At 52.1% G+C, this 18,787-nt stretch overlaps 1 protein-coding gene across 11 annotated transcripts in view; it reads right to left on the minus strand.

Moving 5' to 3' along the window:
- Positions 1-18,092, minus strand: part of MAP4 (microtubule associated protein 4) — a 154,692-nt gene extending 136,600 nt beyond the window's left edge. For 5 of the 11 annotated variants that reach the window (XM_063161256.1, XM_063161372.1, XM_063161430.1 and 2 more), the window contains exon 1: positions 17,992-18,092. The gene's annotated coding sequence lies outside the window, so the exon portion shown is untranslated. The remainder of the gene's footprint in view (positions 1-17,991) is intronic. The other 6 variants (XM_063161170.1, XM_063161314.1, XM_063161000.1 and 3 more) reach the window with 2 other exon arrangements.
- Positions 18,093-18,787: the final 695 nt, after the last annotated feature.

Raw genomic sequence — 18,787 nt, forward strand, 5'->3', positions numbered from 1 at the left:
AGCTCCATCCCCACAGCCCCTCTCATCCTGGGAGAGCAGAGGAGCAGCTCCCAGCCTGGCTGTGCTATCAGAGCAATGCCAGCCTGAGCCCAGGGAGCTGCTGCAAGTGTTTGCTCTGATCCCTGCTCTGGGCTTATCAAGGAAAGCAACTCCTGCTCTGAAAATGCAGCAGGACCAGCAGCAGTTTCCTCATCAAGATTGGAACCAGTACAAAGTGTGTTACTTCACACCCCAACCAAATAAATCAGTGCACTCACTGCTCCAAATCCTCAAATAACCCCTTCAGAAATCAAAAGCTGCATTAATAAATGCTGAATTTTGACTGAATGAAAATGCTCCAGAGGTACCTGTAAAATGAATTTCCAGCACTATATTTAATCCACCACATTTCTATTACTCACAGCAACTGGAATTCAGAAAGTTCTGTGGTTTTATGCACAGGTTCTTACTGCAAAGACCAATTAAAAAATAATTATACCATCCAGCTTTTAATCTGGACTTAAAACTGTTCAGCTCAGACTCATTCACAAAAAAATGAAAAAAAAAAAAAAAAAAAAAAAAAAAAAAAAAAAAAAACCCAGCTGTTCATATACACATAACCACACTTTCACTGGTTCCTGGCTGGGACACAAACCCATTGCTGCTGCTGGTCACTCACCCAGAGGCACAGGAGTGCTGAGGAAATGGGGTGTGCAGGGGTGTGAGACCCCACGGCAGAGCTGCTCCAGAGCCAGCAGCACAGGGAGCTGGAGCCAGGCTGGAGAGCTGGGAATGTTCATCTGGAGAGGAGAAGCTCCAGGGGGAGCTCAGAGCCCCTGGCAGGGCCTGGAGGGGCTCCAGGAGAGCTGGAGAGGGACTGGGGACAAGGATGGAGGGACAGGACACAGGGAATGGCTCCCAGTGCCAGCGGGCAGGGATGGGTGGGAGATTGGGAATTGGGAATTCCTGGCTGGGATGGAATTCCCAGAGCAGCTGTGGCAGTGCCCAAGGCCAGGCTGGACACTGGGGTTTGGATCACCCTGGGACAGTGGGGGTGTCCCTGCCATGGCACTGGGTGATCCCCAATCTCCCTTCCAGCCCAAACCACCCCAGGATCCAGCACAGCTCCTTCCCTGCACGCCAGGCTCCAGGAACACACCCAGGAGCTGGGAATGCTCCCAGGGGCTGGGAATGCAGTGACACTGGCTGTGCACCACATCTGGCAGCTCCTGAGCAGAGCAGAGCTGTGCCAGAGCCCTGCTCCTGCAGGGGCTGGGATTTGAGTCAGCCCCACCAATGGATCCCCCGTTCCTGCTGTGCTTCCTCATGTCCAGGAGCTGCTGCAGCTCCAACTCCTTCTCCCACAGCTTCAAAGAGGAATCCCAGTGACTAGGGAGACAAGTCTAGCACATTGTCTCACATGCAATTCCCTTATTTTCACTGCTCTCAGCATTTCTTTAGTTGGCAGGAGTAAAACATTTGTCCTGGAGCTGCAGCAGCCTCCGAAGCGTCCGGCCTCCCCCACACACGGATTTGCAATGGAACCTGGAACCAGCACCAGGCTCCCAGCGCCCCCAAGGACAGCCGAGCAGCTTATCAGGGTGAGAAACTCAAAGAACAAAGGATAATACAACTCCTGGTGTTTAAAGCACACTTAGAATGAAGCTAACTCTGTGTTTCTGGCACATCACTCAATTCCCACTCAGCAGGATCCCGGTGTCAGCCCCCACAAGCATTGCACAAGCTGAATATTCAGGGTTTGCCCTTACTACAAGTAGTTTTAACAACCAACTGCTCATTTCAAAGCAACAATTTTGTAATTTTAAAAACAGAAGCAGGTAGAAAGCACGGAAGGCACACTGAATCACCATACTATGTTTCAAAAGGAGTCACTTAAAATTATGAAGCCAAGAGCCACTGATATATAATTTTTAATTTCAATCCTGCCTGGCTCCACCTCAAGACCTAAGTCATGTTTCTCTGTGAAGATTGGGCCCACATTTCTTCACTCTTCTGTAACCTTTCCTCATTAGAGAGGTTTGGGTTGGAGGGACATTAGGGAGCACCCAGTGCCACCCCTGCCATGGCAGGGACACCTCCCACTGTCCCAGGCTGCTCCAGCCTGGCCTTGGGCACTGCCAGGGATGCAGGGGCTGCTCTGGGCACCTGTGCCAGGGCTCACCACGCTCACAGCCAGAATTTCTCCCTAATAAACAATTCAAATCCACCCTCCTTCAGTTCCAAGCCATTCCCCTGCCCTGGCACTCTTTGTGAAGAGTCCCTCTCCAGCTCTCTCCATTCACCTCAAATCAACGCAACTGCCAGGAAAACAAATACAGCAGATCCACAATCCACAGTGGTGCTGAGCTCACCTGGAGGCTGAGACCCCTGGGGATGGCCCCACACTCCCTGCAGGACCCCAGCCCACGCTGGGAGCAGCCAACAGCCCCAGCCCTGCCCAGTGCCCAGCTGGGCACCGGGATGAGCTCATTCCCAGCAGCAAACTCCATCAAAAAGCTTTTTGTTACAAGCTGCTGCCCTTCAGTTTGCTCGGGTTTTGGATTAATTAGTAAAGATGTCTGACAGAAAGATCCACTTTATTATTCAGAAAATGTTCAGTACTTCCCCCCCCTTCTCCTTCTCTTACACTTCTACCTCTTTAGATTTAGAATATTTATAAGGCATTTTTCGATTTTTTAGCCAAATTGTTAGAATCATGAGGGGATGAATTCTGGAGGGACTTTTTGGGTTGTTTTTTTCTCTTTGGTGTTTGAAGGAAGAAACACTTTCAGGTCTGTCCACCCCCTTCCTAACCAGGCATTCCAGGTTTTGACTTCTGTTTCAGGAACTGCTTCTGTGTTTCATGCAAGAAACTTTCTGGAATAAACCAAAAATAATTCCAGACTGTTTTGGGTTGGAAGGGACCTTAGGGATCATCCCAATCCACCCCATTCCATGGGCAGGGACATCTCCCAGTGTCCCAGGGTGATCCAGCCTGGCCTGGGACACTGCCAGGGATCCAGGGGCAGCCACAGCTGCTCTGGGAATTCCATCCCAGCCAGGAATTCCCAATCTCCCACCTAACCCTGCCCTGTGCCAGCTGCAGAATTCAGATTGATCAGCCCAGAACTGAAATCACAGCACTGGGACATTTCTGAACAGCCAGGACTCAGGAATTAGGAGGACACAAACCAGAAGCCCTGCAGTGTTCAGGAATCAGAGAACCTCTGATAATGTTCTGTGAAATGCCCTGAGATCTGCACTGAGGCACGGGCTGCCTACTCCCCATTCACTGTCCAGAAGGAAGCTCAGATGCCTCAGAGTCTCACTCTGTGCTGGGTTTGTTTTTTCCTTCACCCCATCATGTGCAGCCTCAGCCAGACTCAATGAATGAGTCACTTAATTAACCCAGAATTTACACAAAGGACATGGGAGAGCAAAAGCCTGCCCTGAATCTGGTCAGCCCACTGAGCATCTGAAAACACTCCATTTTTCTTTTTTTAAAAATAAATCAGTAGAATAACAGAATTCAGTAGCAACTTGCTGAGAGAGAACAATCCATGTGTAACTTCCACACTAAAAACCCATGATTTCAGTCAATTCCATAAAACACAGCCTAGATCCCTGTTTAGCAGCTGAAAATTCTCCTCATACACAACCCCCTTTTTTTGGTATTATGCTTCTGAAAAGTACAATATAACGTACAAAAGCACAATATTCCATCTGGAAATCCCAGCTCCTGTCCTTTGAGAGATTACCAGAAAACTCCCACAGGAGATAAGCAGGGAGAGGAGGGCTCAGTGCGAGCTGCAGGTGTGAAACCTTGTGCTGAGAGGACAAAGGTGACAGCGGCAGCCACAGATAATTTTTCATTTGCCAGGATTGAGATTTAGAGCTGGGTTATTCCCTTGGCACCACCAGGGCCAACCTGTGCACTTGGCTTGGAGGAGGGAGAGGCATTTTCTGCTGCAGAGGAGATGGAGAGACCCTGAGAAAACCAAATCAGACACCTGGGCTGGGGCACCCTGGGCACTGTGCTGGTGACACCGAGCTCTGGCTGCTGTCCCAGCTGCAGGGAGGGCACAGGTGGGGCTGTGCCAACCTCAGGAGGCTCAGCGAGGCCAAGGGCATGGTCCTGCACCTGGGCTGGGACAACCCCAAGCACAAACCCACAAATCCAGGCTGGGAATGAACAGAGAGATGGACTGAGGGATGGATGAGCAGCTGAGCATTGCCTGGCCAGGCACCCCCGTGCCAGGGCTGCAGGAAATGGGGATTGTGCCCCTCTGTCCCTCAGTGAGGGCCCAGAGCAGAGCTGCCCCCGACCAGCACAGGGAGCTGGAGCCGGGCTGGAGAGCTGGGAAGGCTCCCCCGGACAGGAGCAGCTCCAGGCAGAGCTCAGAGGGGCTCCAGGATGATCCTCAGGGTTTGGACTGTGTCACCTGAACCCCACAGAGCCCCCAGGACCCTCAGGGGCTGCAGCACAAGCAAAGCCATGGGGACACAGCCCCCAGTGCCCAGCAGCCAAACAAAGGAAAAACAGACACCAAACCTGCTCTGCACACACAGGAACCGTCTGCCTGATCTGCTGTCACAGTTTTTACACTCTGATTTAATATGCCATAAAGTGGGGAGTGCAGTGCTGTCCTGCTGACTGACAAACACACAGCACAGTAATTGACTCACCTCCTCTCCTGCTCTGCTGTTCATGCTGAATTATTTGCATTTATTCCTCTGATCCAGCTTTTTTTTCTTCCTACCCTTAATCCCACAAAAAAAAGTTTAGGCTTGAATTTAAAGCATTAACAGGATTGCTGAAAGAAAACTACTTTGAAAAGCCTGTTATCAGTCAGAGAGTGCAGCTGGTGGATACCCAGCCTCCCTTTGTAGCTGCAATTCTCTAATAAAGGAACATCTGAGCTTAATCCAAAGCCTCTGTTTGATAAATAATGAGATTCTGCAATCTATCATTTGAAAACTAAACTAATTTAAGGACAAAAAGCAGGTCCTCCCAAGGCAATTTGGAAACCTTGCTTTGAAGCAAGGGTTAAAAATTCAGTATGGAAAATTACAGTGCTCAAGGTGATCTGTGTTAAACAAGATCTCCATCAGCAGAGCCCCCCTGCTTCACTGCTGCCTTTCAGAGGATCATTTCCCAACCTCTGTTTATGCTGCACACCTCAGCTTACAAGTTGGGAAGTTCCTTTTAAGTCATACATCTATTTAGAATAAAGCAGGGTGTTACACTTGTACAACCAGGATGCTCTGATGCATTTCCATTTAGATTAACTATTTTCATTACTCCTTGTGCTCCCCCCACACATTTGCAAAATTACTTCAGCACAATGTTTAATTATTCAAATAGAGCTGAAAAAATAACTCCCACTGAAATTTTGATGAGGTGTTAAGGATCTGTAACCTGCTTCCCCCCTCCTCAGGCATAAACTGTCATCTCTTAATTAAAAAATGAGCAAAAGCAAAGTTACTGAATAGCACAAACAGCTACACGAAAAAGACACAAAAATAACAATTCCACACGGATTTTAAGAGCAAACTTTGCACTACATAATTTCTTGTTGAGGTCAAATTCGAGGGTTTGATTACATCAGCACCTCCAAATGATCCTGGAAGAAGTGAAGCTTGCCAGGGGATTTCACTGGGGAAACCTAACAGGCACAGTCAGCATATCTGGCTGCTGAAAAATTATTCTACAGACAAATTACATACTAGAAAAAACAAACATACCCCAGACTAGCAAGAAAACCAGCTTAATTTTGATGAATGGTGGGCATTTTCCATGTTTCTGTGGGCATAGCCCAGCCCAGGGAAACCAATATTCCATTTTAAATGCCCAGGGAGCTCAGAGCTGCAGGAGCAGTGTGGGCAGGGGGAGTCTGAACTCCTGGGGCAGGAGCAAGGAAAGCTCAGGGAGCTCAGGGACCGCCTGCCAGAACCCAGCTGGCTTCCCCAGGTGTGCCCCTGCCTCCCAAAAACCCTGCTCAGGGATGGTGAACTGCTCTGAGAACTGCCATCTTTATCCCAAAAACCCTGCTCAGGGATGGTAAACTGCTCTGAGAACTGCCATCTTTATCCCAAAAACCCTGCTCAGGGATGGTGAACTGCTCTGAGAACTGCCATCTTCACCCCAAAAACCCTGCTCAGGGACAGCAGCCTGCTCTGGGAACTGCCATCTTATCTTTACCCCATCCCAAAAACGCTGCTGAAGGATAGGAACCCCCATCTTTACCCCAAAAACCCTGCTGAGGAACAGCAAACTCCCATTTTTACCCCATCCCAAAAACCCTGCTGAGGGACAGCAGCCTGCTCTGGGAACTGCCATCTTATCTTTACCCATCCCAAAAATCCTGCACAGGACAGCAAACTGCTCTGGGAACACCCATCTTTACCCCAAAAACCCTGCTGAGGAACAGCAAACTCCCATTTTTACCCCATCCCAAAAACCCTGCTGAGGGACAGCAAACTGCTCTGGAACTCCCATTTTTACCCCAACAACAGCAGGAAAAGGCAATTTTCACCCTGGTTCCTGCAGGGCTTGGCACTTCTGGCAGGGAAGCAGAGGGGCAAGCAGAGGAATTAGTCAGTTCCCTGGAGACAAAGCCACATGCACAAATTCAAAATTAACTTGTACTCGTGGCTTCAGCCAAAGGCAGCACAGCTCTTGGAGGGTCACACTTGGAGACCTCTGCTTGGCAGCAGTTTATAGAGGAGAGGAAAAGCAGTTTGGAAAGGGTTAAACCCTCCAAGAGGAACCCTAGATGAGCACTGAGCAGCTCTGTCCTCAGCACAACCTTCCTTGCACTGCTGTGCCCTGGTCACTCCCTCATTTCATTCCTTAAATGTGTTCCTCTCACTTTCCCAAGAGCACTCGAGTTACCCGTGCCCTCCTGAGCGAATTTCCTATTCCCCTGCCCAACAGTCAGCCACCAAAATAACTTTTCTATTCTCCCAGTGTCACTTTTGGAGTATTTCCTTCTCTCATTATATAACCACAGAGCTCTGCTTTAAAAGGGAATCTCCTTTTATCACAGGAAGTCAAACCCCAAGGGGAAAAAACATCGAGTCTGTGGTATGTTTAAACAAGACACCATCAGCTGATGCCAGCCAGAGTCAGGATCTCTGGGAGCACTCGCTAAACTCTGTGCTCCAATCACCTTTTCTTTTTAAAAGGTCCTTGTAGCAAAAAAAAAAAAAAAAAAAAAAAAAAAAGAAACCAACCCTACACTGAATACATTCAGATGGCCTAAAACAGGATCTGGGGAGAAAGGAGAAAGAGATGGGGAGGAAAGGAGAGGTGGGGAGGGAAAAGAGAGAGAGATTGGGGAGGGAAAAGAGAGAGAGATTGGGGAGGGAAAAGAGAGAGAGATTGGGGAGGGAAAAGGAGAGAGAGAGATGGGGAGGGAAAAGGAGAGAGAGAGATGGGGAGGGAAAAGAGAGAGAGATGGGGAGGGAAAAGAGAGAGAGATGGGGAGGGAAAAGAAAGAGAGATGGGGAGGGAAAAGAAAGGGAGATGGGGAGGGAAAAGAAAGAGAGATTGGGGAGGGAAAAGAGAGAGAGATGATGGGGAGGGAAAAGAGAGAGAGATGATGGGGAGGGAAAAGAGAGAGAGATGATGGGGAGGGAAAAGAGAGAGAGATGGGGAGGGAAAACAGAGAGAGAGAGATGGGGAGGGAAAACAGAGAGAGAGAGACTGGGGAGGGAAAGCAGCCGCTGGGAGCTTTGGAGAGAGAGCAGAGGAAACCTGTGGCACAAGCAGCTCAGGGGAATGAAGGGAAATGCAAATAGAGGCTGTGGAGCTTTTGGGGCTGGTGAACCCCAGCCTCTCTGAGGGTCCCAGGGCTGCAGGGGCACCGAGCAGGGCAGGGGGCTCAGACAGCCCCTCTGCAGCCCAGGCTGAGGCAGGACAGGGTGCCAGGCTCTGCCCAGAGATCAGCACGCAGGGATGTGCCCAGGGGCAGAGTCTGTCAGCAGGAACAGCAATTACTGCTCATTTCAACACCTTCACTGCAGAAAACTCAGCTTGGAGGTGCAAGGAGCTTCCTTGATGCTCCCCAACGCCTTCAAATTCATGGGGATTCCTTCCAGGAGAGGGAAATCCCACGGAAGCTGCCAGCTGAGGGACACACACACCAAAATCATGCAGAAGAGCACGAGTGAAAGGGTTGTTACAGTTGTAAGAACAAGACAGTGCCTGGTGCAATGAATGAATCTTGGGAAGCTGTAATGATAAAGGGTTTTTCCACACCATTAACACCCAGAGGTCTCAAATGTGCAGCTTTTGGGATAAATTTAGGTTTTAACCACCAGACAATGCTGTGCAACACTGCTCTACATTCATATTTAGAGCTATTAAATCCTGGCAAAACCACCACTGCTTTTAAGGGAAAATACAGGCAAATTATAGCATCCTTCCTTAAAAGTGAATTCCCCAAGCTGAAAATAGTTTGGAGCAAAAGCAAATCAGCTCGAGTCCCATCAAACCAGGGCTAATGCAGATATACATCCCTATAAATCCAGTCATTCACCAATTACACCCATGCAAGCTCCTAAGAGGGTCACTCCAGGACAAATATGTAATCCCAATGTGACACTTGATCCTATTGCCCTACATGCTCTGTCCAAATCCCAATGCAAAAAAAAAGTACATTTTATCTAAAAAAAAACCTCAGTTAAAGAAAATCCAGCCCTCAGAACACGAGATGGAAATATCCTTTAATTCTCATGTCGTAAATGCTTAAATAGGTTAAAATACAGCCCAAGGAAAATTAATATGTGTGCTTTAAGCATGAAGACATCCTGGAAAAATTAACCCTGCAGATTACAGACACTGTAGTTTCACGTATAAATGCAAATTTGTGATATCCAATCCAGCTCCAGCCACACAGAGCACCCTGCAGTCCCCATTGGGGTGGTGTCACAGGGGCACCTGACATGGATGGGCACTGTGTGCCAGCCCCACAGCATGGCATCCCAAAGGGACCCCTGGCATGGACACTGTGCCAGCCCCACAGCATGGCATCCCAAAGGGACCCCTGACATGGATGGGCACTGTGTGCCAGCCCCATAGCATGGCATCCCAAAGGGACCCCTGACATGGATGGGCACTGTGTGCCAGCCCCATAGCATGGCATCCCAAAGGGACCCCTGACATGGATGGATACTGTGTGCCAGCCCCACAGCATGGCACCGCAAAGGGACCCCTGGCATGGATGGGCACTGTGTGCCAGCCCCACAGCATGGCACCCCAAAGGGACCCCCTGACAGGGACACTGTGTGCCAGCCCCACAGCATGGCACCCCAAAGGGACCCCTGGCATGGGCACTGTGTGCCAGCCCCACAGCATGGCATCCCACAGGGACTGAATGCAGGACTCAGCCCCAGGGACACCCTGAGGGTGTGCCCATCATCCTGCACCATCCTGGAACCAACCTCCACTCTGGGGTCACATCCTGCAGACACTCACAGCACCCAGAGCAAACTCTCCCAGAATCAGAGCCCTGGGATGGATTGGGCTGGAAGGGACCCCAAAGACCACCCAGTGCCACCCCTGCCATGGCAGGGACACCTCAGAGCCCACCCAGTGCCACCCCTGCCATGGCAAGGACACCCCCACTGTCCCAGGGTGCTCCAGCCCAGCCTTGGGCACTGCCAGGGATCCAGGGCAGCCACAGCTGCTCTGGGAATTCCATCCCAGCCAGGAATTCCCAATTCCCAATCTCCCACCCATCCCTGCCCTCTGGCACTGGGAGCCATTCCCTGTGTCCTGTCCCTCCATCCCTGTCCCCAGTCCCTCCCCAGCTCTCCTGGAGCCCCTCCAGGCCCTGGAAGGTCACACTGAGGTCCCCCCAAAGCCTCTCCTCTCCAGGGGAGCATTCCCAGCTCTCCCAGCAGAGCTGCTCCATCCCTGGGGTCCCCCTGGTGCCTCCTCCTCAGCTCCTGCCTGTGCTGGGGGCTGCACCCAGAGTATCAAATCCACACTGCTCAGGCTGGGCAGCCACAACAGCCCAGTGGGAATCCAGCACCAGCCCATCACACACTCTATTCCATTTCCTGCTGCTTATTTATCCCACTTAAACCCACAGCTCCTGCTAAGTAAGGAGTTTGAATGATGCACCCATTAACATCCAGAACCCTGCTGCTAATTGCTCAGATTTATGACTTAAAACAGAAACGATTCCCTCCCACCACAAGAGCCCAAAGGAAGGAAGAGAGGGTGACTCAGTTCTTTGTCTCATTCTCTGCCTCCCCTGTCTGCAGAGCCTCATTCAGAGCCTCTGCTGGAGCTGCTTGGGGAGTTTCTTTGTCTTTGCTCTCCCAGTTTGGAAGTTTCCCCTAATTACCAGCAGTTGAAGTATCCACGGACAGCAGAAAAACTTCTGAGAGTCCTTAAAACCAGAGCTGATAAGCAAAGGAGCATTTTGAACAGGGCACTGCACTTAATAAAGCTGCAGCAGAGAAATGGCTGAAACTGAGAGGTTAAACAGAAAAAAGCCCACAAAGAGGAACACACCTCAGCAACAGCACCAAAACCCCCAGCCCTGGAAGTGTCCAAGGCAAGGATGGACAGGGCTTGGAGCAGCCTGGGATAGTGAAGGCGCCCTGCCCATGGCAGGGGTAGAATGACATGATCTTCCAACCCACACCATTCTGGGATAATAGGGAAAATTAACATTCCAAATTCAGGGCTGTGCTTGGTGTTTACAGCATTTCAGTGCACCACAAAGGGAACCCGGAGCAGAGAGCAGTGAGGGTACAGGCAGGAGTAAAGCTCTTGGAACTGCTATAAACAGCACCCACAATGACATTTAAAACCATTTTCTTTAAGCTGCTGTTTACAATTGGGTTTTCCTCAGTATTTCCAACAGCACTTCACACCAACATCATTGCTGCCTTCACATCATTGCTGATTTTCCCTTTAAGTGTGCACCAAGCTGTGCTTGCCCACAGGGAAGGGAGCAGGTGAGCTGCCAAGCAGATGTCACTCCATCAGCAGATGGCACTGCCAGGGGCACCTCCCAGGGACCCCAGCCTGAGCCCGGGAGCTCCTCTCACCACAGCCCTCCTCCTGCTCTGAGTGAGCCTGGAACCCAGGCAGATCTGGGCTCCTGAGAGCCAGGTGCTTAAAAACACCCAGTGCCTTCCAGAGGGGATTGCAGGGAAGTGTCAGTGAAGCACAACTTTCAGAGCTGCATTTGCATCCTGCTCAGAGCAGTCCCAAGTGCTCCATTCCTGCCCTGGCCTCCCTGGGGTCTGCACTCAGCTCCCTTTCTGATGAGCTGGAGTGGAGTTAACAGCAAACACAGCAACGCTGAATTTGGGGTCTGGATCCCTTCCCAGATGAGGAGAGGCTGCAGGAGAAATTCCCCCTGGGCTGCAGGGGTCCTGCCTGCCCTGCTCAGCCCAGCTTTCCCACAAAGGACACCCACCTTTCCCTGGAGATGAGGATGGTGCCAGGCCCTGCTCAGTGACAGCACCAGGAGCAGTGGCACAAACCAAACCCCAGCAGCAGGAGCAGCCTCTGTCCATGGAGGGGCAGAGCCTGGGACAGCTGCCCCGGGGGGGCTGGAGTCTCCTCTCTGGAGCATCCCAAACCCCCCTGGGCACAGCCCGGGGACCCTGCCCTGGCAGGGGCTGCCCTGGGTGATCCCCTTCCAGCTCCAGCCATCCTGGCATCCAGGTGTGCCTGCCAGCCTCAGCCTTCCCAATGAAACCTGGCCAAGGATTTTTCACCCCGAGCTCTTGCTCATCCCACTGACAGCCTCTCCCCACCACAGCCAGAGTGCTGAGTGCTTGGCATCCCCTCCTCCAAGCAGCTGTTTCTGCTTCCCCTTGAACAGAATTGATGCAGCTTCTAAAAAGAGTTGCAGAAATCCCACCTGAGCACCGACCCACTTCTCACTGTCCCATTTCACTGCACTGAACTTCTGCCACAACAACCTGACTGAAAGCATGAAGTGGAGGAGGGCTGGAACCTCAAACAAGCTCTGTTAGAGAAAACCAAGTCATAATATGGAAACAAACCCTCAGTATCAGCTCCTGGAAGGACAAACTGCCAGAGTGTCTCCAGCCAAGAGCCAACACACCACAGCCCCTGCAAGAAACTCGTGGGAGGAGGGAGAAGTAAGAGCAGTTTTGTAAAAGCACCTGGAAGTTTCTCTGCCCCCTCCAGAGGATTTTAAGCACTTCACAAACATCATTCAAGCTCCATGGAGAGATTTGCCCCAGCCCTCAGAGTGAGAGCTGAGGGTTTCCACTCCCAAGGATGAATTGAGCCCCTGCACTTGGGGAGTCACAACTCCAGAGGATGTAAACACACTTGGAAATTGCTCTGATAAATGCTCCCATAGCTTTACTTTGTTTAGAGCGAGTGTCAACACCCTAAATTCAGCTGAAAAACAGCTTTTGGGGATGATGTAGCTCTAATACAATTTTACAAAAGACAATGACTCACTCCCAGGCGGGAATGTGGTGGAAGTGTATGACCTAATGCTCAGAGACGTTGGCTTTTCCAAAAAGGTCCAGTTTGAGAATGTACAGTATCTGCCCAACCAGTGAAGTTTTTAAAAAAGAGAGATTTTGCACACAGGAATTCACACAATTACCTCATTTTTTTGTCTTTTTTTCCACTTCTAGTCAAAATCCAACCGGCTGATGAGCAGTTTCCCTACCCTCAATTTCAGCCTTGTTTTTCCCTATCATCCCATCCCTGGACTTGCTCTCCAGCCCATTCCAGAGGAGCGCTGCCCCAAGGTGCCAGCCAGCACCTGCAGCTCCTCAGCACACGGGGATGGAGATGCCAAAATCCAAGTGTCAGGACACACCAGACATGGAATGTGAGCACAACTAGCCTACTCCATTCCATGCTCAGCTGCATTCCCCACAGCCCTGCTGGGGCTCCTCCAGCTGGGAAGGGCTGATTTTTCACATGTTCTCTTCAGCCAGCAGCTGGGCAGCTTCCTGAGGAACTTTGTTCCAACACAAGCCCAGAACCCCGGAATCCTTTCACATCTCCCAGCCTGCTGCTGCTCACAGCTGCAAACACCCCAGATAAAATGGGGCAAAATGTAGGAGGAAAATGGGAGTGAGTGACACGGGCTAATCAGGATTTCAATCATGCTAATGGATGTGATTAACTGCATACTTGTCCCAGAAGCTCCTCGGAGTGGCCTGATAGCCAGCACGCAGCCAGGGCTGCTCATCCCGCCTTAATCCACAGCTACACCTGGGCTGGCACGTCACCTGTCACCTGCTCAGCTACACCTGGGGCTGCACCCTCCTCCCACCCACACAGCCACCATTCCAGCCTGCCAACGTGCTCCTTCTGGCCAGGGGACAGACTCCATCCAGCACGGTGCTTGTCTCTGTTAAACTCCCTTCACCAGGGCAGCTCCAGCTCCAGGAGGCTGGAAATCCAACCTTGGCGGAGGAAAGCTAATCCAGGGCCTGTTGTGTTACACAAACCTCCCTCGATAACGCAACTACAACTCTTGTTTTTGTCTGCCAGTTTTGTTCAAATCACAGGGACACTGTGAGCTTTATCTCAGCGCTGCTATCTCGCTACTCCCCGGAGGAACCACCCATTCAGCAGTTGCCACTCGACCCGAGGAAAGTTCTAAGAGGCAGGGAGTAAAATAAAACAAGGCAGCAAGGAGCAGCCTTTTCTGAGAGAGAGGGAAGAAATCAGCCCCTTCCCTCCCTGTCTCCAGGGGAGCACAGAACAAATAACCCAGCAGACAGTTCCAGGGAACAATGTGCATTCTGGAGGTGGAATACACCATCATTTACATGCACAGCCATTTTTATCCTGGGAGTAACCTACACTTCCCATTAACTCAGTGTCTCACAGGTTTTCTACAGCAGCAACTGCAAAAAGTTTTACTCTCCAGCATTCCAAAATACAGGCTCTTATGGCAACATACAAAAATGAGTCATTTACTCAGAGGAGTCCGAGGCTGATCTTGTTTGGGGCAAATCCTCAGCACTATCCTGATGTAATTTTTAAGAGTGCTAGAGCATCACACCAATGTCTGCTCATAATCCTTCAGGCTCAGATTTCACAATAATTTTAAATAAATTCCATATTTAATAATTTCTAACGTAATATTAAGAACCCAGAGCAACACAGGGCACCAGTGTGAGCCACAAGTATTTCATTCTTCTCACTACCAAGTTAAAATCTGCATAACATCTACAGCAACTGATTTCACTGACCTTTTCTTCCCACGAGAAATTCCTTCCCCCGTGCGCAACACTGAGCCATGGAATCGCTCTCTGAGCTGTGGGAGGACAAATCCCCACGGGAGGCAGGGGTCCTACCTGCTCTGCCAGCCCAGCTTCTCCAGCATCTCCCAGGAAGCTGCTCCAGAGGACACGCACCCTTCTCCTGGAGATGAACCCTGTGGGGATGATGTCGCTCTGGTGGCCCCGGCTCAAGGCTGGAGCTCTCTGCCCCCTCCCACGGGCTGTAATCACAGACCCCTGGCTGCTCTCATCTACAGCTGGCTATAATTCCATTTGCCTTCAAGGAGGAAAGAAAGAAAGCACAGAAATAATCAGTTCACTCGCTGTTAGAGCACGAGGAAGCTGTGGACACAGACATTTGACTAAGCAAGAGTTTCATCTGTTTCATTTGAGACAGGAAGCACAAACTCAAGAGTTCCAGGAAATAACTCTGCCTTTCAGAGCACTATCAGCTTCTTCAATTTGCCTTTGAAACTCCACAGGTACCCACACAAATTATAATTTTGTTGTCTGCAATCTGACTCGCAACAACACGATGAGTAACACGCCTTGAACTCTTCATTCTCAGCGGAGGAGGCTGGAATTTTATCTTCCAATCTATGTCTGGCCTAACAAAATAAATTATTTGGGTTTTTTCTGGACCAAACCGAGGTATAGTCACACATTATTTCGCTTTCAAGTAACCATCACTTTCATTTGAATTGCAAGCAGCTTGAATTCACCCTGACAGACCTGAACCCTGTCTGACCAGTGGTTTCCCTGAGTCATAACTTTGGTGTAGGTCAGAATTTGGAAGCTTGCACATCAAGACATGGTGCAGAAAGACAAATGCAGCCCAAGAACTGAGCAATGGAGACAGCACTGGCTCAGCAAACAGCAGGAGAGTTTAAGCCTGAGGAACACAAGGGCAAGAACCTGCAATGGGTGTGAACCAGACCTGAACTCTGCCACAGCTCAGAGCTGAGTGGCTCAGATTCATTTATTTCTAGGGAAAACAGACAACCACTGAAATACTACGAGGGTTGGAACCTCAAATATAATTACAGCTCCATTGGCTGAAATTACAGCTGTGTCAGCCCTTTCACCAGCAGGAATACGTAATTCATCTGGTCCAAGTGAGCTCTCCTCAGACTGCACATAACGAGCTTAAGGCTGGAAATCCAGCCCTGCCCCTGCCTCCACTCAGCCTCACCTTCTGCCCCTCCAAAACCCAATTTGCTTCTGTTGTCACTGCTGCTCAGGCTGCTGGGGGCGTGGGGGTGTCTGATACCATCACAGAGCAGGCTGGGCAATGCTCTGCTGCTTCAAACCTTGCCTTGAACTGCCCTGGGAGGGAACAGAGGAGTGCACTGAACCCAAAGAGTCCACAATTAGCACTGCCACCTCTAAGTGACACTCACCAGAATAACACATCACACAGGCTGGTTCCAGCAGCAGCTGGGAGCCTCTGGTGGGATTGTTCACCCCCACACAGGGCTGCTCTCCTCACTTCCCACAGCACCCACAGCCACATCAGGCAGCTCGTTGGAGCACACCTCCAGATGTGCTGCAGCTGGCAGAGAGGAGCCCTGGTGTGCCACGGTGTCCCCACTCCTGGGAGCCTGCCTGGCACCCCTGGCCAGCACAGGACAGCGCCTGGCACGGCCCTGCCTTGGAGGAACAGGCTGATAAAGCCAGGGTCTGCTGCCATAAGTGTCCTCAGCAGCCTCTCCGTTTGTTCTTTAAGGGCAGGAGTGACATAATCCTCTCCTAATATCAGCTGAGGGCTGGGGGGAGCCCAGGGTGACCCACAAACTGTACCCATGGCAACACTGGGCTCTAGCTGAACTCCCCAGGCTGGCATCTTCAAACCACTGACACTTCTTTGTACTAGCTGATCTTTCCCTGATGTCATTTCTGCAGAGACACATAAAAACAGATTTAATAATATCCACGGCCTTCAGCTTCAGAGTCAACAATCACAGTCACAAACAGATCAGCTATTCTGCTTCAAGCTTATTATTTGTCACTAACATGTAATTATTACCAAACAAAACAAAAGACACAGGATATTGCTGCTGTTGCAACAGCAAGTAACTTAAGCTCTTTTTCAAACTGAAAAAGCCCATCTCTTCTGATGCAAGAAGGCACAAAAGAATAAAAAAATTTAAAACTTGAAAAGAGCCCATGAATCCTGCAAAATGCATCTGGAAGGATAATCAGAAATGTCATTGCTTCTCACAAAGAAAAACAAACAAAAGCCCCTAAAGTGAATTTGACAGACAGGTCTGTCCAGCCAATGTCACCTTTGTCATAACTGTATTGTCAACCTGAATAATTCTGAGTTACAATCTCTCTTTCTCAAATAAAGGAGGCGTTCATCAAGCTGCAACAGCACCCTATAGATACAATACCAGCAAAACACACCAGATGGGACATCAGGCCCTGGCAAGGAGAAAAGAAGCCTTAGAGTTGTAAAACTCCAGAGAGGTCCTGTCCCTGCAGTTTACAAAATGAAGCCACAGCATCACACAGAGCAGGAGGAGGCCCCAGCAAGGCTTGCTACTCCACACTGAAACTCTGAGCAGGACTTGGGTGCCTATTCTATTATTCAAGAAGCCATCCAGCTGGAATTATAAACTGGGAAGAACATGATTCACTGAATACATGATTCCAGCTTGAAAAATAACTAAAAACTTCTTTAAAAGCTCTAAAATTAATGGGTTAATCTGCTAAATCCATACAGGAATCAGGGGGAGGAAATAAGCAAGGGAACCACCGAGACGGAGAGATCAAGAACCACCTAAAGAAAAGAGAACTAAACCTCTAAATTCAGGTTCGGTATGTTCACAGAGCAGGCTTTTAACACACCCCTCGAAGAGAGGCAGAGCCTACAACACTCATACTACCAGGATCCACTTAGAAGCAGCTTTTGGCAGCAGAACAGCATCTGCAGAACCCAAAACTTCACCGCCGTGAGCTTAAACTTATTAACAGCAGCCCCGCATGGCGCCGCGGCGAGCATTTGTTCAATTCCCGTTCGCCGAGCCCGGCCGAGCCCGGCAGGAGAAGTTTGCTCATCCCGAAAGCGGCCCCGCTCGCTGTGCGGCCGGGCTGCGGGGCGATGACTGAGCAGAGGCCTGGCTGGAGCCTGGCGCATCCCGGCCGCCACACCCAGCGCTCCGAGCCGCGCTCTGCCCATGCTCATCACCGTCCCCAGCCCGCGGCCGCTGCGAGCCCGCCGCCCTCCTTATAAAGCCGGCACCGAGGGACCCGCGGCGGCCGCCGGGGCGGCACGGGGCGCGAAGGCGGCACGGAAACTTTCCAGCCGTCCCGAGGAGAAGTGCGGAACCGCTGCGCCGCCCGTGAGCGAAACGCGCGGCTCCGTGCGCCCGGGGCAGCCGGGCCCGAAGGGACCCTGCGGGAGCAAGGCCGGGCAACGCCCGGGGCCCCCCCGAGCCCCGCAGCCAGCGCCGCCGCTGCCCCCGAGCAACAAAGCCGCGCCCCGGCAGCGCCCGCTCCCTCCGCCGGCTCCCCCGGGAGATGCTCGGGGATGCTGCGGCCGCTCCCCGCGCGGCTCCCAAGCCCCGCAGCCCCGGCCGCCTCCCAGCCCAGCCCGGCCCGGCCCGCCCGGCCCCAGCCCCCCGGACAGCGGCGAGGCCGGAGCCCCCGCTCGGCCCGGGCCGCCCCTTCGCCGCATCGGAGGGCGCCGCGCCCGCAGCGTGGTGTCCCCGCGCCCCGTCCCCGGCCACAGCCCCCTCCCCGCGGCCTTACCGAGCGGCGGGAGCGCGGGGCAGCGCCGGGACGGAGGCGCCTGGCGAGTGTCGCTGTCCCCTGCGGGCCCGGCGGGAGGAGGAGCGGGGAGCGGAGCCGCGCTGGCCGCGCGCCGAGCGCACTACCCTGCTGGCTGAGGGGGCGGGGCTCGCGCCTCCCGGCCAATCAGCGCCGCGCCGCGCCCGGCGCCGACCAATCAGCGCCAGCGCGGGCGGCGCGCGGCCGCGCGGGGCGGAGGCGGCGTTGCGGTGAACGGGCAGAGCGGTTGGGTGCGGCGCGGGGCGGGGGTGGGGGCGGGACCAGTGGTGGGAGGCGGGGCGGGGGTGGGGCCAAAGGGCGGCGCGGGAGGACGGGGATGACGGGACGGGGACGGAGGAGCTGAGAGAAGGGAGCTGAGGGGATGGGGCTGAGGGGATGGGGCTGAGGGGATGGGGCTGAGGGGATAGGGCTGAGGGAAGAGAGGAACTGAGGGAAGAGAGGAACTGAGGGAAGAGAGGAACTGAGGGAAGAGAGGAACTGAGGGAAGAGAGGAGCTGAGGGGACGGAGGAGCTGAGGGGACGGAGGAGCTGAGGGAATGGGGCTGAGGGGAGACAGGAGCTGAGGGGGCATGGCTGAGTGAGGGTGAGGGGAGACAGCAGCTAAGGTGACACGGCTGAGGGGACACAGCTGAGTGGGGCTGAGGGGTCGTGGCTGAAGGGACAAGGCTGAGGGCATGAAGGAGATCCCAGCTTTGGGAAGGGTGATGTGGGCAGGAAAGGGCGATATTTAAAGCGGGAGAGGAAGCCCTGGGAGCGT

This window comes from Melospiza melodia, chromosome 1 (genome assembly GCF_035770615.1).
Source record: "Melospiza melodia melodia isolate bMelMel2 chromosome 1, bMelMel2.pri, whole genome shotgun sequence".
NCBI classification, from domain to species: Eukaryota; Metazoa; Chordata; class Aves; order Passeriformes; family Passerellidae; genus Melospiza; species Melospiza melodia.